This window comes from Camelus dromedarius, chromosome 17 (assembly GCF_036321535.1).
Source record: "Camelus dromedarius isolate mCamDro1 chromosome 17, mCamDro1.pat, whole genome shotgun sequence".
Taxonomy (NCBI): Eukaryota; Metazoa; Chordata; class Mammalia; order Artiodactyla; family Camelidae; genus Camelus; species Camelus dromedarius.
Window position 1 is genome coordinate 46,510,318 of NC_087452.1, and position 25,655 is coordinate 46,535,972.

Genomic DNA, 25,655 nt, shown 5'->3' on the forward strand with positions numbered 1-25,655 from the left:
ACTAAAATGACAGAGTATCCTATAAATGATATCCTATTTAATTTTAAAGAGCAGGTTACATATAGTATGATTGTGCTCTAAAACTTACCAACATGCCTACGTGTGTGTCAGTGTTGTCAGTGATACATGCCATTTATATCCTGGACGTTTGTGTTTTAACTCAATCAAAGTAGTTGCAATTTTATCTAATTTCTATTAGATATAGAAGAGCCTAGAATAAATTTAAATCGATCAGATGATTCTGATCGATCTAACAAAGCTTGATTTTTGGCAAATTTATTTTAAGATTTTCATTACTATAATAAAGACCTTCAGAACATCTTCCTCACCCCTATCCTGAATGTTTCCGTAGGATAAATTTCTAGAAGTGAAATTGCCTGTCAGAAAGGTGTGCAGGTTGTAAAGAGCTTCGGTATACTCCCCAAGACGATCGTCACCAACATTAAACCAAAGTATACTCCCGCCAAGGCACAGCTGTGATTCCCCAAGACACCCTCCCTCCACTATCCACACAGATTATTTTCTCATTTTATTATACATTTGAATTTGTCTTTATGAAGGCAAACGTGCCTACCGATATACATCGCCCATTTCAGCTTCGTGTTTTAAATGTCTTTCTTTTTGATGTGTGTATCTGTTCAGAATTCTATTTGGCTTCATTTCAAAGACGGCTCGTCACACAGTGCCTTAGAAGCGAGAGCTTTTGTTTGTATTTTAATCACATAAAGAGAAGTCCACATGGAGGCTCCTTCTGTCTTTCAGCTCAGCCATCCTTAGCTCATGGCTTTTAGTCTCTTGCTTGTTTCCTCATTGTCACAAACGCTGTGCCATCTCCAGCATCGTAGATGCGCTCCAGGTGAGAGGGAGACTGAGGGACAAAAAGCGTGTGTCTGCTGGAGTTCGCGCCGTTCTCCTGAGGCCCCGCCCCTAGGGACCTCCAGTCACTTCCTATTGGTCAGAACTAAGTCACATGACAACTGCTGTGTAAAAGGAGGCTGGGGAATAAAGTGTCTGTATGCAATTCCCAGCGCCTCCTTATAAACAAACAAATTACAGAAGCTTTTCACGATAAGGAAAGAGAGAACAGTTGATCTGGGATGGCCACCCGTAACACTGGCCATAATCTCAAAATGCTTTTGCATATTTAAGATAATTAGACTTCATCTTCTATTTTTAAATATTATTTATTGTTTTATGAAAGTGTAATTGTTAACAATTAGATGTTTATTTTTTTCCTTTTACTTTTGTGATCAAAGTTGTAAACCTTTTTATTTGGAGCTTTTTTTTTTTTCTTTCCTGCTGCATCCTTGTGTCTCTGTGTAGATGGGCTAGCTGTTGTTCACCTCATTAGTGGTTTTCCCCACTTTTAGGTACACAGCAGAATTGTGCTTCCTGTTCCTGTGAAGCAGCGTGGTGACTAGGTCTAGCCAGTTAGTGGTGGGAGGACGTGTGTTCGCGATGTTAATTATATATATGTCTGTTTTCTCAACTGCATCATCACCCTTTGTATCCAATCATAATCTAATTATGATAGGCCAGATTATGCTGCATAAAATCTCTAGATTTTAGTGGTTTAAATCCACCGAGGTTTATTTCCCTCTCATACTAATTGTTTCAAGTGTGTCGGCTGGGGTTTCCACCCTGTCAGATTGTTCACTGGCTTTTAGCAGCTTCCCTTTGCAAGTGACTCAAATCCCTGCCACAGTCACTTCCCTGGCCAAAGCAGGTGACGTGGTCATACCCAGCTTCTTCCGGAGGCAGGGTATGATACAGTTGTGTTTCCCTAAAGACAGAAAGTAGGGTTGCCAGAAATTGACAAACAAAAGTACAGAATGCCCAGTTAAATGTGAATTTCATAGAACTAAATAAATTTTAGCATAAATATGCCCCCAGGCAACGTTCCAGACATATTTATAAGTATTTTTTTAAAAGTCCTTGTGTAAGTGAAATTCAAGTTTTACTGGGTAGTTCTTGGTTTTATCCTGGAACCCTAGCAGAGAATTAAAAATATTTAGAAAAGAGCGTTAATGACCGGTAAGCTCCCTTTCTCCCTGTGGCTTAGAGGTCTCGTGTTTTTTTTTTTCCTTCACCTATCCAAGTTTCTAAACATCCGCTATGTTTTCCATTGCCTCTATTATAGTTTTAAATTTTTCTATCATACTCGTGTAGCAATTATAATCATGAACATTTTTCACTCCAATTTTTCCCTTTCTGTGTTCAAATTTCATAGCTACAATATCTGTTGATTTTTGATAAGAATACATATTAGGGATTTTTCTCTAATTTTTGTTATTTTTCTTACAGTACTTCTTAATAATTTTAATAAATTTGCTTTGATCCATTATCTTAATTAATGAATTACATTATCAATCAGTTTATTCATCAATTTAAACATAGCTTTTACATGTTTAAGCTCTTCTTCTGCATATTTGCTCCTAATTAGGAAAGACAATAGTTTTTAGCTTAGTATTTTCTCAGTCGCTTGCTGTCTGCAAGCAGCAATTTGGGGCATAGATTTTTTTTTTTTAAATTGAAGTATAGTCAGTTACAATGTGTCAGTTTCTGGTTTCCAGCCTCATGTCCCCGTCATGCATATACAGACATATATTCACTTTCATATCCTTTTTCATTAAAGGTTATTACAAGATATTGAATATGGTTCCCTGTGCTCTACAGAATAAACTTGTTTATCTATTTTATATATGCTAGTTCATATTTGCAAATCTCAAACTCCCAATTTATCCCTGCCCACCCCCTTTTCCTTGGTAACCATAAGATTGTTCACCATGTCTGCAAGTCTATTTCTGTTTTGTAGGTGAGTTTGCTAGGTTCATCCATGTTGCCGCAAATGGCATTCTTTCATTCTTTTTATGGCTGAGTAATATTCCACTGTGTAAATATACCACAGCTTCTTTATCCAGTCATCTATCAATGGACATTTAGGTTGTTCCATGTCTTGGCTATTGTAAATAGTGCTGCTATGAACATTGGGGTGCATGTATCCTTTTGAATTAGAGTTCCCTCTGGGGGTATATGCCCAGGAGTGGGATTGCTGGATCATAGGGTAAATCTATTTTTAGTTTTTTGAGAAATCTCCGTACCATTTTCCATAATGGCTGCACCAAACTGCATTCCCACCAGCAGTGCAAGAAGGTTCCCTTTTCTCCACACCCTCTCCAGCATTTATCGTTTGTGGACTTTTGAATGATGGCCATTCCGACTGGTATAAGATGATAGATACTTCATTGTGGTTTTGATTTGCATTTCTCTGATAATTAGCAATATTGAGCATTTTTTCATGTGCCTATTGGCCATTTGTATGGCTTCACTGGAAAATTGCTTGTTTAGGTCTTCTGTTCATGTTTAAATTGGGTTTTTTAAAGATATTTTTATTGAAGTATAGTGAGTTTACAATGTTGTGCCAACTTCTGGTGTAAGCACAGTGCTTCAGTCATATAGGAACATACATATTTGTTTTTATATTCTTTTTCACCATAAGTTGCTATCAGATATTGAATATAGTTCCCTGTGCTGTACAGTATGAACTTGTTGTGGGGTTGTTTGTTTTTTTGTTCTTAAGTTGTATGAGCTGTTTATATATTCTGGAAATGGAACCTTTGTCAGTCACATCATTTGCAAATATTGTCTCTCATTCTGTAGGCTGCCATTTTGTTTTGTTTATGGTTTCCTTTGCTGTGCAAAAGCTTATAAGTTTAATTAGGTCCCGTTTGTTTATTTTTGCTTTTATTTCTATTGCCTGGGGAGGCTGCCCTAGGAGAACATGACTGAGATTTATGTCAGAGAATGTTTTCCCTGTTTTCTTCTAGGCAGTTTATCATGTCTTGTCTTATATTTTAATCTTTAAGCCATTTCGAGTTCATTTTTATGTGTGAAGTGAGGGAGTGTTCTAACTTCATTGATTTACATGCTGCTGTCCAGTTTTCTCAACACCACTTGCTGAAGAGACTGTCTTTTCTCCATTGTATAATCTTGCCGCCTTTGTCGAAGAGTAATTGACTGTAGGTCTGTGGGTTCATTTCTAGGCTCTCTCTTCTGTTCCATTAGTCCATGTGTCTGTTTTTGTACCAATACCATGCTGTTTTGATTACTGTAGCTCTGTAGTATTGTCTGAAGTCTGGGAGGGTTATTCCTCCAGCTTCATTCTTTTTTCTTCAGTAATGCTTTGGCAATTCTGGGTCATTTGTGATTCCATATAAATTTTAGGATAATTTGTTCTAGTTCTGTGAAGAATGTCCTGAGTAATATAATGGGGGTTGCATTAAATCTGTAGCTTGCCTTGGGCAGTATGGCCATTTTAACAGTCGTGATTCTTCCAGTCCAGGCTGCTTTTTCTTTCCTCTCAAATTAGTGTCCTTTGGATCAGAGGTGGATTGAGGGGTTGCTAAGCTCAAAAGCTAGGCGAGGGTGCATCATAGTGGAACAGACGTATCGCTGGAAACATGAAAAAGAAGCAAGCTGTTATTTGCTGACGTTCCCTGGGGGAGAGAGTGCTGCCCACCGGAAACGTGAGCAGCACGAACAGTTCGGGTGTAAGTGCACAGAGAGGGGGTTCAGCAAGAAGGGAGACTCTGTGGTGAGGAGGACTGTTTTGCTCAAAGTTGGCTCAAGCCCACAGGGCATCTGCTTGTGTAGCAACGGATTATCACTGAACAGCCTTGGGGAGAAGGAGGCTTTGCGGGGACCTCCTGTTATCCGCTGAGTGCGGACAAGTTAGCAGCTGGGGGAGAAGGAGACCCCGCGGGGGCTCTGACTCGCTCCCCTGGCCCCGGCTCAGGCAGTGCTGCATGTCATTTATCAATAAATGATGACCAGATAGTAAAGAACATGGGTTTGAAGGGACAGTGAATTACCAGCCTGCCCAAGGTCCTTGTACCTAGGTCTGCCCTCGGTCTGTGTTCTGGATTCTAGAAATTTCCTTGACGTTTCTCTTCTGTGGCTGGGGTCCTTTTTCTAGGTTCCAGGGCTGATAAAATACTTCTCCTCTTGCTTTTTTATATTCACTTGGACTTTTTCAGCCAGAGTTCATCACACACTTTTCCAAGTCGCCACACTGTTTGGATGTATCTGTTCACAAGCTTTAACAATCTTGGCTTTCAAAACAAACATCCTACTTTCCGTATATCAACCTTGACACACATTTCTGACCCCAGGATGAATCTGCTTCCCACGTTGATCAGGCTGTGCGGTTAAGGGCGTGATGATCTGTGTGAAGTTTCCTGCAGGCTGTCAGCATCCTAGGAAGACGTTCCTGGCGTGGCTTGACTTTGTTCGCAGGTTTTAAGGCTCCACCACACAGCTTTCACATCACCCAGACTTGTGCTTTGGAAATGTACAAAGCAGGAAGACAAAGACTAATTGTCGCCAGACAGTGAGTCCCGGCTCCAGGACTCTGCTGTTCGGCAGAGAACATCGATAGACATGGTAGGACTCTTGGACAACTTCCTTCATCCTCCAGCAGCTCAACTGGCTCATTTGCAAAATTGTCGTGACCATACCTAACCTAGTAGCGTTCTTACGAGCATGAGTCAGTACCTGGCTCCTTACGAGCGTTGATTCCTGTCAGTGGAAGCGATCACTCTCATCAGGGTTCTCGTGCGCTGGTAGGTTTCCAGGTTGGTTTTGATAATATCAGGTGCACCAGACGTCACCCAGAAAGAAGAGATGCTGTGTAACGGCGACAGCACAGAACTCCCGTGGGATGGATCTGTGACGATTGCATGATTAATACACAGGCTGGAGGTTTCCCGTCAGGAAACCCCCTACAGCATTTAGCCAGTTTTCAAGCCAAACAAATCAAACCACGTTCCCATCTTCCCAGATGTCACACATATCTAAGAATTGTGCAGTCTGGGTTTTTGTCAGAGCTGCTGGTTTTCAGAATTGCGCTCGGGATCCTTCCTCCGTGATGACGTCTGGTCCCCCCTCTTTAGATCCCTGCCACGCTTCGCTCATGTTGACTCTAGTACGTTTGTCCTTGGGCTCCTCTCTTCCGCTGGGGAGCGATGCTCTGCCTTGGGTCCCCGGGGCCTAGCAGGATCGGCCTCAGCACCGCATCCCAGGCAGCCTGTTTCACCCCTGCCAGCTCACACGGTGGGGAGCACCGGTTCAGCCCAGCGGGAGGACTCGGAGAACAGCCTGGGAGGGAGGTCAGTGAGACAGAACACAGGAGCCCCCGGCTTCATCTAGCCTTCTGTCAAACACCCGGGGCAGGTATCTTGCTATTAGAAGCAAGGTGATTGGGGTGAAGCTTTTAGATATGATGAGTTTGTCTTTTGAAGGATAACACATCAAATGGTCATTGTTGAAGGCCTCCTAAAACAGGAAGGGGTGTGTGTGTGTGTGTGTATGAAAGATGGATAATAAAAGAAATTCATATTCTAGTCAAAGGTAAAAGACAAATGTGACTAGTCGAGTCTTTAAGAGGTTATTTAACTGCTCTCAGCAATATTCCTAGCATTAAAGACCTGAAATTATCAGGTTATTAGCACCTCACGGGAAGGAGTTATGCCTCAGGAAATTCAGCTAATAAGCAAGCCCTCTGGATATACTTAGAATTTAATAAAAATACACATACATGTATTAGGTGTCAAGTGGAAAATGAAACAGGCGCTCAGATCTAATGTATGAGCGAAAATTTGTACGGCTTTTGGAGAAAAGGAATTCACACACACACACAGACACATACACACAGACACACACAGACACACACACACACAGACACAGACAGACACACACACAGACACAGACACACACACACACAGACACACACACAGACACACACACAGACACACACACACACAGACACACACACAGACACACACAGACACACACACAGACACACACAGACACACACAGACACACACAGACACACACACAGACACACACACAGACACACACACAGACACACACACCCCATTCCCTTCCGTTCAATACTGAGTCCTTGACGGATGTGCTTGCTTTTGTCACCTCCCTCCCTGCTCCTCGTCCAGCATCCCTTATCTGGGAGGGAAGCCATCCTGGAATGCAACCATCTTTTGCCCGATCGTGCAACCTGGGAGTGGAGGCATTGTTCTGGATTGCAAGCTCTAACTCCCTCCTCTCTGCAGGCCACCCCCAGGCCCCTGCTCATTCTAGCTCCTGGACAGCCCGCGGGTCCTCCCGTCTGTCCTCCTCCTCTTCCTGACTGTGTCCGGTTCTGTCTCAGCCTTTGCCTGGATGATCTACAGAACCCTAGCTGAGCACCTTCATTTCAGTGACTTTTCATCCAAGCTCATCAGCATTTACACACGACATTGAGCCACTATCCTAGAACAAAACACACTCAAGTCTTTCCCTCGCTGTATGCCCTTAAATAGCTTCTTCAAGGCACATTAGAGAACCAGACTATATGAATTGGTCCTTTCCCATTTTCTCATCTCAAACTTTACCACCTCACGTTACACCCGACTCTTATATTATTTATGTGTGTTTTCTTACTCCCGCACCTGGGCAAGCCCTAGCCGCCCTGCCATGTGAAGTGATGTCCCCAGCAGGACCTCTTTCCAGCTGTTGCCCCCTGACCGATTTAGAAACCTTTTTTAATGTTCTCCGAAAGCACCGTGTGCTTATCTCTCTCATGGTAGCTTCCTTACATAACAGAACAATCAATATATCTTCACGGCTAGACTCGGGGCAGGGTCGATGATTTATTTCTCTTTAAATGGATCCAATGCCATGCCTGGCACCTTAAGGAGAATTATTAACTTGGTGCTCTGCCCTGCCTGTTCCTTTGCCTCTGACTCTGTCCCCAAATAGCTGCATAGTTACCTCCCTCCCTTCCTTCAATTCTTTGTGCCAATGTTACCTTTTCAATGAGGCCAACTCTGACAGCGAGAAAGAGAAAGCCTGCAAATCTACGTGCAGTCGAATCCTAAAATTGATGAACATGAGGCAAAAAACAATTATGTGACTCCATTTATAAATACAAACAGCTTCCAAAGTACGAGGGAACAACATTCACCAGCATAACAAAAATATAATTCATTCTGAACTTCAGAACTGCAAAAATATACCTATTGTTTTAAAAACGAATAATCTGACATATAACACCAACTAGGAAATTTTCCAAATGATAACATTTATCATTTTGTATTTCTATGTTTATAAAAATAATTTATAACGACTGAATTGTAAATTAAGCAAGACCGCCAGCCAGCTCAGTGTCACAGGTGGAAAGTCGTTCCAAAGCTGTTAACATTTCTTTTCAAGGAAGACTCAATTGTATCGCAGGAGATCAAAATATGGGAGACTAAAAAGCACGTGTAGGCAAGCCCTGCCCGGCGCGTGGGGCCGCGAGCTCGCCGGACAGTGGGACTTCCCACCCCGCAGGGTGGTGTGAAGCCGGCCTCGCGGTGCACCTCTGTCCGTATCTCTACAGATGTTCTGTTGCTTCGGCTTCTCTGGGCAACGCCAAGCTTTCTGCCGCCAACCAGGCAATTAAGTCAGATAGTTTTGTGTTAGAGAAGACATGGGGGCCAGGAGACAAAGTCCGGATTCGAGTCACAGTTGTCGCACTGGCAAGTGGCATGGCTCGAACACATCACTGCCCTGCTCTGAATCTGTTCTATCATCTCTAAACTGCAGATGGTGAAGGAGTCAGCGAGGTTTCCCCATGAACGCCTCCTGTTTTGTCTGAGAGTGAATGGCACCCATCCTGTTCGGGGAGCCCCTGGTCTCCGGCTGTCACTGATTCTCAAAGGAATGTCGTGTTTTCTTAACTCCTCTCGCCCTCCCTCCCACCCTAGTCATAGCAAAGCCCTTCCCCTGGGCCTTTCAGGTCCTTTTCTTTTAAATTAGGAGGTAGGCATAAGTCAGCATAGCTCTAACAGTGAGGCCTCAAAGGAGAGCGAATGAAATTGGAACTCAGAGAGCTCAAATGAGGGGCAAAGTCCGTTGGCTTTCACATTCCTAGTTCTGGATGATTCTGAGCTCAGTTTCATCCTTTCCATGCCTGCAGCTCAATTTTTAATCCAGATCTATCCCTCCCTTTGAGTCGAAGCTGCATAAAATTGACTTTCTTTCGTTGCGAATCAAAATAATACAGGTCTCAAACAAGGCTTCAGAGTTTCTAGGTTTTCCACCCGAAAAAGTTTTTTAAAAAATGAACTGAAGATTTGGAGAGCCCTTGATGGTTCTTAGCATAGAAGTCACTTTGAAAACACGAATATTCCTCTATCCAGAGGAAAAAAAAAAACTGCTATATGAAATAGATCTTCGGTCTCTGACTTTGCAATCAGCAGAGTATAAACATGCTTTCTAAACTCTAACGCATTTTTCACCTGCAAAGTGAAGGATCATTCTTTGGTTGACCTAGGAGCTGTAGTCAGTCACTGAAATGCATTATTTTTTTCTAATGCTAGTAAGGTGCTTCCTGTAATTGATAAGGTAGACTGTGGGGAACCCACTTAGATGTAAGAAAGGGAAAAGTGTCTCTAAGACAAAGTTCGCAGTTCCTGGGGGGCAGGTGGGTACCAGCCTGGTCAGACTGAGAGCTGAGACATCATGTCCCAGAGGAAGCACCGGACATTGCCCTGGCCCTGTCTACAGACTTTGGACAATAGTTCTAAAATGCTGGGGAGTGATGCTTGGAAATCCTGGTGCAGTGTCATTCTTTCCCATTCTTTCTTTACCAGTGGGCAGATTTATTCCATCTGCCTGAGCCACTCGAATATTGCTAGGGCAGACTGGCTGTGGTTCTGGCAATTGGCTTTTCTAGATATTGAATCAATAACAAATCATCTAATGAAGAAACATCATCCTCCTTAGCCCCAACTCACGTGACATCTCAAGGCTGGTCCAACTGGAGGCTCCACCCTGGAAGTTCAGATGTGTCCGTGGTGCTTGGTGTTGCTTGTAGCTTTCAACAGAGACAGCACCTTTTTTCCAGCCCTACCTGTGAAATAGCTAAAATCTGCTACAGTAATGACTCGAAGTTTCTTTTTTTCATGCTATTGATCATGTATACTACTTACTACCGATGATAATTATCCTTCACAATTTCCTCCGCAGACTTTTCCAAATTCAGTGAACACATTCATCAGCTAGGACTTAGTAAGTGGATAGTCCCTAATGAGTTTTAGAATCTTGAATAGGTTGGAAGAAAGGCAACTTATTAGGAGAAACTTCTGAACATCGAGTAAGCCTTACTACCCCCTTGTGAGCACTGTAAACCTTTCAGCAGTTTAGTATGTAAAGCTGAGAGATTCAGAATTACCACAATACGAGACAATAAGTTAATAAAACCAGGAGTGAATCCAAGAACTCTTAACTTTGAGTCCACTGCTTTCACGGCAGAGCTCTGTAGAACCCCTTTCAATGGTGGACCGAGTAACACACAGAAACCCTAACATTGTGATGGAATCTGGGGCTTGACGTAACCCCTTTAATCTTGCGTGCCTCTGGCCTGTCTTTTATCCTCACAGTGGAAAATACTGATGGTCCACTGCAGAGATGTGTTCAGTCCAAAATGCAACACATGCAGAAATACCAGACCGAGTTAGAGCTTCTGTTAATAAACGTCACTGGCAGAGGACCTTCGCTTAATTAGCAAGTCAGACTCCTGCACCATTAAAGCAAGTGCAAATCTGGAAACGCTTTCAACATTTCCACACAAGCCTGCGAGATTTTGGGTTACAGAAAGGCTGAATTATTCCAAAGGTGTTTCCCAATTATAGTGACAGACTGAGACATTCAAAGCTCATTTCTCTCGTCAAGTATTTAATTGCCGTTTCATGTACTTTTACGCATAAAGTTTCCTTGGGTCAAAATGAAATTGTTCAATAGCCACAGACCAACCCAGGAGGTTTAGTCCTCACATACCATCCAAATATAGCACCTCTAGTCTCTAAGAGAGGTTTAGAGAGAAAGGGAAAAAAAAAAAACAACCAGACTTTTCCTTTCCGATCTGTCACATAACAGTTATTTTTATGATCCTTTTTCTGGAGAATCATTCAAGGGGGACCGTACAATCAATGAACTTAGCCAATTTGTACATACTCAGAAATCACAAATATGCTCTCCTATACTGTATTTGACTCCAGTTTTTCCATGTGTTATGAAATACTTCAGATAAAGAGAAATAAATGCTATATAATACAGTCACCGTGCTGATTCACAAGAAAACGCTCACACACAGTTCTCTGTGTCCTCCTGCTCCGCCACCTCCCCTGTGCTTCCCCCCAGGAATACTCACTATACGGCACTTGGCACTTCATCATTTCCTGGCGCTCATTGTATGAGATTCATCCACAGAGGGAAGCACTTTGTCAGTTTCCCTGCAGTTCCGCAGGCCACCCCGTGAAGACACCGTAATTCACGTGTTGACTGTCCCATTGATGGACATCAGAACTACTGACATTAAGAGCGTTGAGAATAAGGCTGCAGAATGCGGGCGTGCACACATCTGCTCGTGCGTGTGAGCAGCTGTTACCTCAGTGACTGCAGCGTTAGTGACTCGCTGTGTTGTAGGTCGTGCGCGTCTGCAACTTCATTCGATCATTGATACGCTTCTCCAAAAGCAACCACTTCAACTTTTTCATAAAGTTAGAATCATCAAGCTTTCTAATTTTGCCAATACCCATGAAATAGAACAATTTTTCGTATGTTTAATGGCCACTGGTTTCTTTTGTGAATAACCTTTTCACATCTCTTCCCCCTTTTTTTAATTGATTTCTAAGTGTTATTGTTATGTTTTGGATACTAAAAAATAGTCTAGCTTGGAACATGAATATGGAGGGCTTTAGTAGGAAAAAGGCCCCCAAATGTATTTAATTGAATGTCTAATGTGATTTTATATGTGAAAAGAAACTTGGATTCTTCTGAGGATATAGAGAAACATTTGAGATAGATAGAGAAAAGTAAGAAAACAATAGAGGTGATTATTAAGTTCCAGGCAAAAGAAAAACTTGAGCAAGAAAAGAAATATAAGGTTTAACTTTAAATAACATTTGCAGAATAATAATAGTGTAAATACCATTATTGATTTAACCAAAAAGGGTGGTATGACTCTTATCAAGTAGGCTTGTGTGGGGGTGTGGGATGGAACAGAACGTAGTACAGAATCATATGTAACTTAAAACTCAAGGAATCGCAGTACAAGCGGGTCACTGAACAGTGTGGAGAAACCCCCTGAATAAATCACCTAGACTAGTTGAAAGCATTTTCTTCTGAGGGCTGGAGTTGGAAACTAAGAGGGCTGAACCAGGGAGCTGTTGTTTTTCATGGTGTGTGTATGCAGAGGAGGAAAAATAAAAATAAAAATTCTCTTTACCCGACCTTGCTCTGGCCTGAGACGCCCCACAATGATTCCCCTTATACGTGTAAATGTTTCTTACAAACGGGCAACTTCTGCTTGGTCGTCAGAGCCTCTGGTGTGTCTCCTGTTTCTTAAAAACAATCAGCCTAAAATAATTCTTATGCTAAAGAGGCATCTTTTGGGTTAATATATTCTGCTCCCCTTCATGTAGTAAGTAAACGACCTTTTAACATTTATGTAGGGTGTTGCTTTCATAAGAATAAAAACTAAGTTTAAAATACTATATGTAATAATTACAAACACACACCAAAATGGCCTACGAAGCCTGTGAACCAAATGCTTAACAGTGTTTGTATTGAGTTGAATTTGATTGAATTGAATTGAAATTGTAATTTATTTTCTATTTAATACTTTTCTGGGTTTTCTAAAATTTCTAAAAAATATATATATATATATATATATATATATATATTCACTTTTTAGCAGAAAATCAGTGCCTTTAATTTTTTAGATGGAAAAGAACTGGCGGTGAAGACCAGATCATCCTTCCTAGGGTGTGGGCAGGGCTGGGGAGCGTGGGGCGGACTGACGGGACACTTAGGCGGGCGCAGTGACGTGTGCTGGGGGCCACAGGGCCTGACCCAGAGCGTGTACACGGGACCATGGAAGAGGCCAAGTGAACATGTTCTGGGGAGAGACTGGTTGCGGGCATAAGGTTGGGGGATACGTTCTGAGAGACTTTAATGTTTCTTTTGGGGGGAAGCTGGGGCCCCATTTACTGAGCTGGGGAATTTGTTTTGTGGAACAAGCCGAGTTTCCTTTTGAAGATACTGAGTCCTTCGTTACACAGCGATGGTCAGGACAGTCTAACTGCTGTAGCTGACAACCCCGGTTCTCAGTGGGCCAAGGCAACGTAGCTCTTCATTACAGCAAAAAGGGGGAGTGAATGTTCCTGGCTGGTGGACCCCTGCCACCACCACCCTCCCCTGTTGTCAGGGACCGGAAAGAGCTTAGAGGACCACGCAGGGCATTACAGGGACCAGAAACGGAAGTGTATCAGTTTCCCTCAGATGCCCCGGCCGTCAGCTATCACATGGCCCCAGGTAAGGGCAGAGAAGGCTGGCAACTAGGTGGCCTTAGTAAAATGCACAAAAAGAAAGCAACAGTTTGGGTGGATGTGAAGCTTTGTCTCCACTCCAGACACCGGGTGGGGAAACTCCGGAGTCAGAAAGGAGAGGCTGAATCTCAGAAGTCTGAGCCAGAGAAAAGACTAAAACGTTACCACTGTGTAAATGGTACTTGAGTTCACAACGAGGAGACTTAGGGGACGTATCAGCTGAGAAAGAAGGAGCATGAACGAGACCCAGGGGACGTGTGTCAGCAGAGGAAGAGGATGGAGGCAGAGAGGAAATGGCCAGAGGTGGAGTGAAACCAGATGGGAGGACCATGTGAGAGAGGAAGCGAACTCAGGGATGCTGGACGTCACAGAAACGGGACTCATCAAAGGGCATCAAAGCTTCCGTTGACCTTAGCAAACAGAAAGCCATGGAGAGCTTTGACACAAGCAGTTTCAGTAAAGGTTTGCAGGCAGAAAACAATCACTAGGGGCTGTGAGGGAATGGGAAATGAAAAGCAGGAATAACCCTCTTGATTCCTTCAGTGATTTGAAGGGACGGAGGTAGTGCCCGGGTGATGGAGTGCTCTGTGCCTTTGTTCGGAAACCATTTGATTTCCTACTTTTGTTAGTCAGATATACTTAATTGCCAAATAGGTTCCGATCAGTGCAACCACACTGGGTTGGTATAATTTCAATGCAAAAAAAAAAAAAATTGCTTCACTCAAGAATGCCCACAGCAGGAGTCTGCAGTGATTGATTGCAGTCTGTCCACCCTCCTTATTTACGTATGTAGGACTGGGGGCCCCAGCTTGAGAGCCCGCGTTTCCCATTGTCTGTGACAGTCATGAATTCTCTGAACTAAATCCTGGAGCAGGGAAGACTTAGGCTTTGTGGGGGGGCATCAAACAGTCCAGGACTGGGCACTTTTAGAAAAAAGAAAACGTCTTGGGGGAGGGGGGGCGGGAAGAGAGTCACCAGGAAAGTTACCTTGGTGGACAAATTAATCCACACTATGTGAAATGTCAATTCCGTTATTAAAAAAAAAAAAAAAAGGTTAGTAATTCCTCATGCTCACCCAGGGTCCTGGCGAAGGTGGGAGTGTAAAGCCGTGTGACCTCTATGGGACACTTGTCAGATTCAGTGTGATGGGGGACGCTCTGTTCAAATTGGGGAGGGGCTGAAACTGTCGAGAAGCACCTGCTCTCTCCATCCCTCTGTGAGCCGGAAAGCCAGCCCTTGCTCCGTCTGAGAAGTCAGAGCCTGGGCACCTGAGACCTTTGTGAATTGTGCCTCCCCAGCCGCGCCCTTGCAGAAGCCCCTTGTCCCGGGCTGGGAAACTCACTGAATCCCCCTCAGCGGAGCAACCCGAGCAAACGGGGAGGGAAATCACATTTCCACCCGAGAAAGGATGAGCGGCTGTGACCTCGGGCGGCCCATGAATTTCAAACGGCGCCCCGCTTCCGGACGCCCGGGGTCGGCCCTCGTCAGCCGGGGTGTGCAGCACGAGCGTTTGCTGACGTGCTCATCGAACACTCGCAGGAGGCTGCAAGCGAGCTTTCAGCTCATAAAACTTGCCCCTCGGAGCACAAGAGGAGCACAAGTAAACCTGTCTTTCCAGCCCCGGCGTTTGAAGCAGACGAAAGGGTGGTTTGCAAGCATCTGACTGTCAGAGACGCAGGGGGAAGCCCGGGTTTTCAGCGAGAGCCGGGGCGCCCCAGTGCGCTGCCGGGTGGGACGTGGATGGATAGTGCAATTTTGCTGGAACGAGAGAAACATCTGGGGGACGACAGGGCTTTGCCCCTTGTAGCTTTCTTGGAAATCAGAACCTATGCCCATTCCACAGAACCCACAAATTCCAAACTCTTCACCCAGATGGATTCCCAGCAGGCAGAATGCTGGTGGACTTCGTCACGAGGTCCGTGTAGCAGGAACAGTCTTCTGTCAGCCAGATTCTAAAGAAGTAACCCTGTGGAAGTACCCATCTGCTTTCATTTTGGTTTTGGTTTTTGTTGTTTTGCTATCTAGAGGGTAAAAATGTCAGAAGAGCATAGAGTCAAATTAGTGTGTTTTACCATAAATCCTACCTTATTGGAAAAGTAATAATGCTCATTTGTTGATCTTAAAAACCTATCCTGGATACAAAAGTATAAAACCTGAAAGGAGCTACTTTAGAATTCTCCTAATTAAATTCTGTAGGGGAAGACTTAGGCTTTGGAGGAGACAAGAATAGCCCAGGATTGGGCAGGATTAGAAAAAAGGAAAACATGATGTTGAGTTTATGTTCCCAGAACCATGGACACAGTTGCCAGATCGTAGTCTGTGCTGCCCTCTGGTGGACAGACATCAAAACCATGTCCCCTAATTCTTAAAATCAAGTGAGTTTTCAAAAAAAAAAAAAACAAAAACAAAAAACAAAAAACAAAGGCCTAGATTCAGTTCATGTAGCCATCCTATGCGTTGAAAGACAACCAGGAGGTGGAAGGAAACAGCCAGTTTCTTGGTTTCTTCCTTTCTTTTTTTTTTTAATGACCAGAAAGTCCCTTAATTTTGAATACTCTTTTCTTTTTCTCTGTTGATTTGTCTAGAATTTGAGACTTCCAGGTAGATTTTTGAGATGCTCCGTTTTTTTTACTCCATTGAAGAGAATTCCCATGACCCCCCACCCCCAATACCAGAGTGTGAAAAGGAATTTTTGATCAGTTAGTCTTATGATTTGTTTTGCTACATTAACCAAACCATTCAACTAACCTTGCTCTGCTAACTCACCTCGCTCATCCCAAGGACGGGAGCACCTAACTTCTGCCCCCGGATTTCTCTGCTTGGCGTGTCTGGAGGTGCAGAGGCGTTAACACGCCCCAGGGCCAACTTCAACCACTGGCACACAGGAGCTGGGCAGTGTTTCTCCTTGGAAGTCTTCTGGCGGGCACTGATTGAAAAAAAAATTGTGCTTTGTTTTTTGGGTTTTTTTCCGTCAATGCTCACTCAGAATGTCTAGTTGGACGGAGTTGGCTGGGGTGGTTATCAACTCAGCACCACACTCTTTCTTTCCTTCCTTTTGTACTTTTACTGGCTCCTAGCTCCTCCTTCCTGGAATCAGCTCCAAGTAAACCATCTGTGCACAAGACCTGGCTACACATTCTGTTTGGGTTGGAGGGCGGGCGGATCTAGACTCGGATGGGCATCTGTCAGCAAGTCCCACCCCTCTTTGAAACGGTGGAGAAGAGCTCCCTTGGCTTTGCTCTCACAGCAGCTCTACGTAAAACCCCTTAGGCTATTTTTTTTTGCTGAATTCTGAATGATCTCCTGATAACAAGCACTCTTGTGTTGCCGAGCCTCAGTACGCACAACTCCTCCTTTCAAGCCTGCGTAACAGAACTGTGTATGGAGAACTATCTAAATAGATTGTCCTGGATCCCATCCTGAAAGTATGGTGTTAGAATCTCTTGTGGTCCTTGGGATGCCCAGCCACGATTGATCACCATTGGTCTAGAGAACTCCGTTTTCTCTCCAGTCCTTGCCCTCCACCTTCATTGATCCATTTACTCTCAAATCTGTTATCGGTGAGCTACACGCCAGGCGCTGGGCGAGAAACTGGGGATGAGACAGTGACTAGGGCTTGGTCCATTTGGAGGTCCTAGACTCACCTTGAATGTCACTCCTGATTCCCTTCCACTAACTTGGACTCACCTTGATACAGAACTTAGCATGTGGCGCTGAACTGGTTTTTCACGCTGTTTCTTCTCCATGACATGCTCTCCAAGCCCAGTAATTATATGCATTATTGTGATTTGCTCAATAATGTTGCGAGCAAGCAGGAGACAGACGGAGGGAGGGAGGCTGGCGGGAAAGCCGGTGGACCATCCCGAGTGTCCCAGACATCACGCTTATTTCAGACAGAAAGAAAGAAAAACAAGCATGACCTGTCGATGAGCTGGGCACGCTCACAGTGAATCCTGCCAACAGCCTTGACTTAGACATACTGTTTATTTCCATTTGAAAGACAAATAACTAGCAGTTCAAAGAGGTGAAGTGTCTTGCCCACTGGCATGTTTTCTCCTCCTAAGCAGAGTATCTGGAATCGAACCCCTAAGCTCTTGGTGAGAAAAGGGCCCAGCTCTTCTCTGAGCACACGTGTAGACGTGACTGCTGGAGTGTGTGCTCGTGGGTGTGGGCCTTCCATTCCACGGAAGCTTCTCAGAGGCAGAAATAATATTTGTTTCATCCTTTCCAGGAAGAGAGTCAGTGTTTCACAAAGTCACCACCAGGAGAGGAATACACTCTTCAAGGGATGTTCTTCTGTCCTTTCTGATTTGGCGGCATTAAAGGTCTCTGTGGTCCTGCCAGAAATTTTCCATCAAGACTGTTGTCCAAGTTCTGGTGAATGACTTTGAAATTTAAATTTTTCCCATCATCTTCCAGAAGGAAGGCTGAGGTTCAAAAGGCGTATTTCTTTTTTTTTTTTCCCCTCCTTTTCCCCACGGCCTTCAGTGTCTCCTCCTTCCCACCATTGTCCTTTCCCTGGCCCGTAACAGAGCTGGAAAACGTTTTCGTGTACCTTCAGCTGGCTTTCTTCCTCCCACTTCTCCGTTCTTTATGCTTCTGAAGCTGCACCTTCCCTGTGGGACTTATGCCAAACAGAACTGCCCTGCGCCGTTTGGGACAGGCTGGGATGTGTTCCCTGAGCTGTTTCTTTAGCCTTAAAAGCACAGGCACTTACTAGCCGGCCTCAATTTTCCTCTCCCCTCTGGGGGTTGCACTGCCTGGCTTGTTAAAGTGGAAATCATAGATTTCTCTAATTACATACTGTCGCCTTTTCCGTCCCCCCATCCCCTGAGCTCAAAATTAGCAGAGGGTGGGACTCTGATAGAAGCATCTAGAAGGGTTTCAGCACACGCCTTCGGGGATGCTGCTGGCTCTGAGTGAATGAATGTACCTCAGTGTGCGTGTGTCTGTGTGGGGTCGGCTGCTCTGGGTGTTCGGTCTGTCCGTGGTTCTGAGGTCAAGGACGTGCCGGCCAGTGTGTGAGGAGAAGGCACAGCTCAGGAACCTTCGCCTTGCAAATGCCACACTAGACAGTCAAAGGAACAAATCAAATACTGCTAAACACTCCACTCAGTTTGCCATTCCTCATTCATTTCACTTATTCCACACGTGTCCTTATACTGTCTCTGCATCGGCCAATCTTTGTGTTTCTAGTAAAAGACTGGAAGGTTTCCACTCGATCATAAACTTACTTTATTTATTTTTGGGGGGAGGAGGAGGTAATTAGGTTTACTTATTTATCTCAGTGGAGGGACTGGGGATTGAACCCAGGACCTCGTGCACGCTAAGCACACACTCTACCACTGAGCTGTACCCTCCCCCTCTCTTGTTTTTTTAAAAGTATTAGTTTGCAGCAGACTAAAATTTTTTTAAAAACCAAAAACTTGGTTCCTTACTACAGATACTTTAAGAAGCACTTGTATAAAAAACTGAGTGGAAAATCTTCTTTTAACTAGAACTCAGAAAATTGTATTAAATTTATTTAAATTTTATATAATGTATAAGTATTGTTTAAGTATAAATATATATAAATAATGTATAAATATTCTGAAAATACTGGAAAGGACATACACCAACATTCACCAATACTTCTGCCTTAGCTGTCATCACACGGTGAGTCATGACCAGAAAATGCGTATCACAGTCAGAAAGTTATTTAAAAAAGAAGTGGAAATATTCCTTTTTCTACTCTTGATTTTCCTCCTCTTTGCTCTCCCAACTCTGTCAGAATTTCAGCACTTGGGAATGCAAACATCACAGCCTCTCAGCAGCTTTTACCAATGGCTTCTGACTGCATTCATTTTATTAAAGAGTTTTCAATTAAATCCAGTGTTGCTGGAACAGAATATTTCTTTTAAATACTCAGGCAAAGCACAGTAAAGCTTAACGCGGGGCTGGAAACGCATTTTTCCATGCCGTGATACTGGATTACCTAAATTTCAGCTCAGCTCAGCAGATGCAGTGAACGACAGTCACTGCCAAGAGGCTCTGGTCCGCCTTCAAGAACATCCAGGGTGATTCTTACAGATCAGACGGGCTCAGTGCGCCCGAGACGTGCAAACACACTCACACACAATTGCACTTCGGCGTCGGAGCCATTACCAGCCGTAACGGAGCTCAAGGAATGATGAGATTGGAATGCAGACTTGAAGCCTGAGGTGGGAACGCCAACTCACCTGCTGCGTCTACATCCACGATTGCTTTAAGAATCAGATATTAGGTAGGCAAGAGTCTGAAGACAGACTTTCCTTCCTAAATAGGGCTTTCAAGTAATCCCATCAGATTGGGTTTCAAGAAAATTATAAATGGACTTTAACAGAGGAAACTAATCTCCCCACTAAATATTGCTACCCCCTTAATTAGGAAACTCATCTTCATTACAGACGCATTAAGGTCTGCTTGTGGGTGAGATACATGAATGTCATTATTAGCTGAGGGATCAATTTTCGACAGAAGTTAAGACTTTCAGAGTCACTACTCAGCTCGCTTCCGATCCGGCTTCCCCGCCCACCTGCCGCAGCGGGGTTCAAATGCATGCCTTCTCTTCTGGAACCTCATTTCTCTCTTATTTTCTTAACATGAGTTTCTCCATCTGGTTACGCAGAATTTCTTCTCAGTTTGCTTTCCTGGTTCCTCTGACTCCATCCAGACTTTGAGCGTGTGAGGGGCCACTGTTCTTTCTCTGCCCCATTTTGTGTTGCATCGCTCCTGAGCCACCTCGGCCAGCCCTGCGCCCTTGGCTCCCAGCGACCCCCCTCCTGACTTACCCCGCTCTGTCTTCAGCCTTGGGACCTTCTCACGCTTGCAGCTGTGTGCAGGCAAGACCTCGCTTTTTGGAGCTTCACGTGTATTTATTGCTTTTTTACAAATTGGAGGTTTGTGGCAACCCTGATTAGAGCAAGTCTGTCAGCTCCATCCTTCCAGCAGCATCTCTGTGGCACAGTTTGGTAGTGATTCTTGGAATAGTTCCAGTTTTGTGTCGTTCTGTCCATTCTGGTGACCTGTGATCAGTGATCTTCGATGTTACTACTGTAGTTGTTTGGGGCACCAGGACCCACCCACGCGCACAGAAGATGACAGATTTAGTGGACAAATGTTGTGTGTGTTCTGGCGACTGCTGATCCCCTTCCCCCATTTCTCCGCCTCTCCCCGGGCCTCCCTCTTCCCTGAGACACAGCAATAATCATAAAACCAGGCCAAGTGCTAATCCTACGATGGCGTCTAAGTGTTCAAGGGAGAAGAAGGGTTGCAGGTCTCCCACTTTAAATCAAAAGCTGGAAATGATTAAGCTTAGTGAGGAGGGCAAGTCGAAAACTGAAACTGGCCAGATCCTTGTAACTTCCTATTCATCATCATGGTGCATCACAAACGGCCTGAATATCTCAGCATTTGTTCTCATTTCTACGGGTCTGCAGAGTGACCATGGTTCCGCTGACCTAGGGGGCTTAGTGGGAGCTGCTGCTTCAGACCGCAAGGCCCTGAGCTTGGCTTTAGACTGACGGTGAGGGTGAGGCTCAGGTGAGCTCCAGAGGCCTCCCATCTCCTGGAACCAGAGGCTCCTACCGTGCGGCTCACGGTGATGGACGCCCTCGGGGCGAGCTGCGCAATCGCACGCTGAAGCTATTCGTGACTAGTCCACTAATATCCCACTGGCCAAAGAAAGTGATGTGGCCAAGACCAAAGTCAAGGGGTGGGAACCGCACTCTGCCTCTGGTGTAAGAGTCACGTAGCAAATGCTGTGGGGGTGTGATCCCAAAACAGAGCACAAAGAATTAGGGAACAGGGGAGGGTATATAGCTCAGTAACAGAGTGCTCGCCTAGCATGCATGAGGTCCTGGGTTCAGTCCCCAGGACCTCCATGAAAAAAATAAGTAAGTAAACCTAATTACCTCCCCCTGCAAACAACAACAACAACAACAAAAAAGAATTAGGGACAGTGGTCCAATCTACCACTTAAACTTTACACAAATGTCTCCAAGTGCCTTTCCCCCACCACGTGCTTGAGCCTTCAAGTGGTCTGGTTGCTCCTTGAAAACAGATGAGGAGAAATATTAAACAATTAAAAAAAAAAAAAGAATGTAATGAAAGTACTCATAATATAAGTGAAAAAAACCTGCATACTATAATCTTAACTTTGTATTTTTTAAATTGCAGATAGAAAATGAAAGAGGAAAATTAATTTCTCTGCCATGAAGTAAGGTATTTGTTTTCTTTAAAGCAGCTTGCATTTGAAAATTTTGTTTGTAACAATCATGGACAATCAGAATGATAAATATTATATGCATGTTGATATTATTCCATTTTAGAAAAAAAAAAAAAAGTAAAAAGCAAATACAAAACAAGTCAACCAGGAGACAGCAGGTGGGGAGGGGAAGGGGAACCATGGTAGCAGGCAAGAGGGCAGAGCTGTTTGTATATTTACAACCACTACCTCGTGCTCATTTGAACTTTTTCCAGGTCCATTAAAGGCCGGATCGCACTCATGTTTCTCTAGCAGCAATCACTTGTCTTGGAAGGACTGGTGTTTGATCCAACTTGCTTATTGCCATGACTGCTTTAATCCTGTCTGCTTCTTGGGGTAAATACTCATTATGGACCTGAGGTCTGCAGAAGACCCTCCCCCCAGGTCTTCACCCTGGTTTGCAGCTCACGTGTACGGTGGTCGTATCTCATCGCCAAGACCTGCCCACCTCCACCAACGGCCGGTTGTAGATTACATGCCCTGACATTGGACGCTCCAAGAAGGCAGAGAGGGTTTGCTGATTGGGTGATTTTAAAGGATTATCATCTGAAATTGTGTGTGTGTGTGTGTGTGTTGTGGGGGTGGATTTAGTTCAACTAGCAGCTAAGCTTCTGTGTTCTTGTGTTCTGGTGGCCTGGGAGCGAGTGGTTTCAAGTCTGGCCTTTGTGTCCTCTGGAATCTGGGCGACGCTACGGAGTAACTCACCGTTATTTTGGCTCTACCGTTGCCTTCTTGACTCCTTCCATTTTCTCAGATACTCACCTTGCCCTTAACTCTCAGGAGATGCTTTCACAAGCACATCTTGTGCTTTAAAGGGGACCTTTAGAATGGAAAGGTTAAATTGATGTGCCGTGTTTGATGCCTTCACAATGATTAGAGGCTTTACTCGTGATATATGCGTTGCCTACCGTATACCTGATAACCACTCTGAGACACAAAAGGGATGCATTTTGACTGAAAAAAGAAGCTGAAGTTTAGAGAGAGAGAAAAAGTTTTGTACATGGTCTACCTAAAGTCTGAATCCATGATCTATCCATGGCTTGTCCAATATCTTTGTCCAATATTTTGTGATCTACCCATAAAAATAAAAAGGGTGACGTGTCAGGTAACATTAAAGTTACTTTGGACACACAGCGTACCCCTTCAAGTCATCCCCTGGATCCCCCACTATATAAGAGAAAAATCTTTGACTTTGTATCTAGCCGATCCTAAGCTTAGATCCAGTCTGTGCCATGAAAACAGGGCCAAGTCACGTCACTTTTCCAAGCCCCGGCTCCCTCCTGTTTAAAATGTGGTCGTCAGCACTTACCTCGCATGACGGTGAAAAGACCAGTGCTGGTAACTGACAGCTGCTCCCAGGGTTAGGACCAGTTCAGAATGGCAGACTCCACTCCCCTTGCTGTCAGAAGAGTTACACGTCCCAGACGGTTTGGGAAAAGGGCAACAGTAAAATATTCAGCCACTCTGCTAAGGGTCTGATTTAGGGAAAGGCAGCAGTGAAGGGTCTGGAAGATCTTCTGTGTTGGATGTGGGGAGATGTGACGGCGTTCAGATCAGGCAGCCCTCCTATCCGCTCTGCACCGAGCCACGGGAGGGTTAAGCATAATGCTCACAAAATCTGATCTCATTTCATGCTAAAGTGTTGTCATGAACCAGTGCTTCCTAGAATATGACATCCTTGTAAATAAGACCCGGGTCTACTGTATCATTGAAATGTTTATGGCGTGTCCAGTGTGCTGGGCACTGTTCAGCTGTTCAGTGAAAACAGTCAATGACAAGTTACGCCTATCTATGTGGTAGACAGGTCCTTTCCTTCCAGAACAAATCACAGAGATGGTGGCAGCAGCAAGTTATTTCTGGGGTGGAAAATGGGGATTGTGACCAAGGTGATTAGAATGACCATCCCTAGAAGACAAACTATGGTCACCAAAGGGGAAAAGGCGGGGGAGGGGTAAACTAGGAGGTCGGGATTAACAGATGCACACTACTGCACACAAAACACGTAAACAAAGCCATACTGTAGAGCACAGGGAACTCTATTCAATATCTTGTAATAACATAATGGAAAAGAATCTGAAAAATAATATATATATATATGTATATATATAAAACTGAATCTCTTTGCTGTACACCTGAAGCTACCATTGTAAATCAACTACACTTCAATAAAAAAAAAAAAAAAAAGAATGAAACCACAAAATCTCAAGCCAAGTGAGCTGAAAAAAAAAAATGGAAAAGGGAAAGGATGCCTTCCACACTGGCATTTCCCAAAGTCCTTGCAGAAGAGGGAACCTTAGGACCCAGGAGTTGACTCTGAGCCTGTCTTTACAAACACACTCTAGCCGTCCTTAGAAGCAGGTCCATGTAGGTGGCCCTACTTCCCAAGCCTCATCTGAAAGCTGGGACAACAGCAGTACCTACCTCGGGGCACGCTTGTGAGGTTGAGTGAACTCGAGTGTGTGGGTGGCCCCGGCACAGCTTCTGGCTCAGCTCGGTTGGTGGGGACCTTTGCTCTAACGGCCACACTGCACATCACTGGTTCTGTTTAGAAGTACAGAACCTGGGAACTGGGTGTGGAATCCACCAGCGACTAACCCAGCAGTGCCACCTGGTGGCCACTCTGTCACACTAGGAACCTGCAACTTCCTAAAGGGCAGGAGAAAGATGCCGGGAGAGACCTCTGTTTCTAAGGACGTCAGCAAAAAGACTGCCTTTTTGATCCAGGAGAGACTTTTTCCTAATTACTACAAATGATGCTCCTTTTACAGAAAATCCAGAAATAATAAAACCCTCTGAGATTAAGCACGAGTTATATTACTTCTCATTTTATTAATTTTGGACTGCAGCTAAAAGAGTTATCTTTGACAGCATTCCTTTACAGAAAGCATTATTGAACGTGAACTTTATTGGGACTATTGAGAATTGGCAAAGCACTCAGTTCTCCTTGGAGAAAATAAATTATGAAACAGTAAACAGTACATAGATGTGGGGTTAAGAAATCATGGTTATTTTATATACAAGGAGCACCATTATTATTATTGTAGCTTGTTTTTTCATTCTCTAGTCTTTTTTTCCTCTCATCTCTATCTCTGTATCTTTAAACCAAGGATTCTTCTCCAGAAGCCTATGGATTCATTTCAGGGAATTCCCAAAGGCCCTGCCTTTTGAAGCAAAAATTTTGTGCTTATGGGTGGTGATGGTGGTACCAGTATCTTTTCAAAAGCCAACAATTCCTGAAAAACAAACCAAAAAAGAACCCTTGCTCTTAAAAAAAATTCCTAGGGAATGTGAATAAAATTAAATTCAAGATCCTCAAGTCTTGTTTTCTTAGACTCTTCAGTAATTCCAGTCTTGCACCTTTCTCTTCCATTTCCTCTGCCAAGAAGTGAACGTGACCTGTGACTCATACGGGGAAGGGGTGACATAGAAGCTCTCAGAGCCCAGGCACTGACGGGGAAGCTTTCTCCAAACCTCCTCTCAGGCGTGAAGACACCACGTGGGAAATCGCCTTGATGCAGTGGTAGCCTCCAAGTACAGTATCATGCGGTTTTAGGGGTCAAGGAACAGGAAGGTTCACAGATCATATAAAGATGCTGAAATCACACGACTTACTACATCAGTTAAGCCCCCACAGCAAGAACAAGGGGACTGCCCTGGGGGAGGTCAGCTCATTTGGGGGATGCTTTGGAAAGAGTGGAAGGACCACGCTCACTGAAGGCTCTGCATCTTCACACTTCTGCCTGCTTCTGCCTCTGACACGTCATCTTTGTCCGCAGCTGGTGTATTTACAAGGACCAGAGATGGCGTCTGAGCAGGGCGGGGCCCCAGGAGAAAGAAGCCCATGGAACATGCGTGCTGCCCTTGGGAGAAGCGAGGTGAGTGACTGAAATCTACCAACGAGCCTGAGAAGTTGCCGCGAGTGCCCAAGGGTGACCGAACGG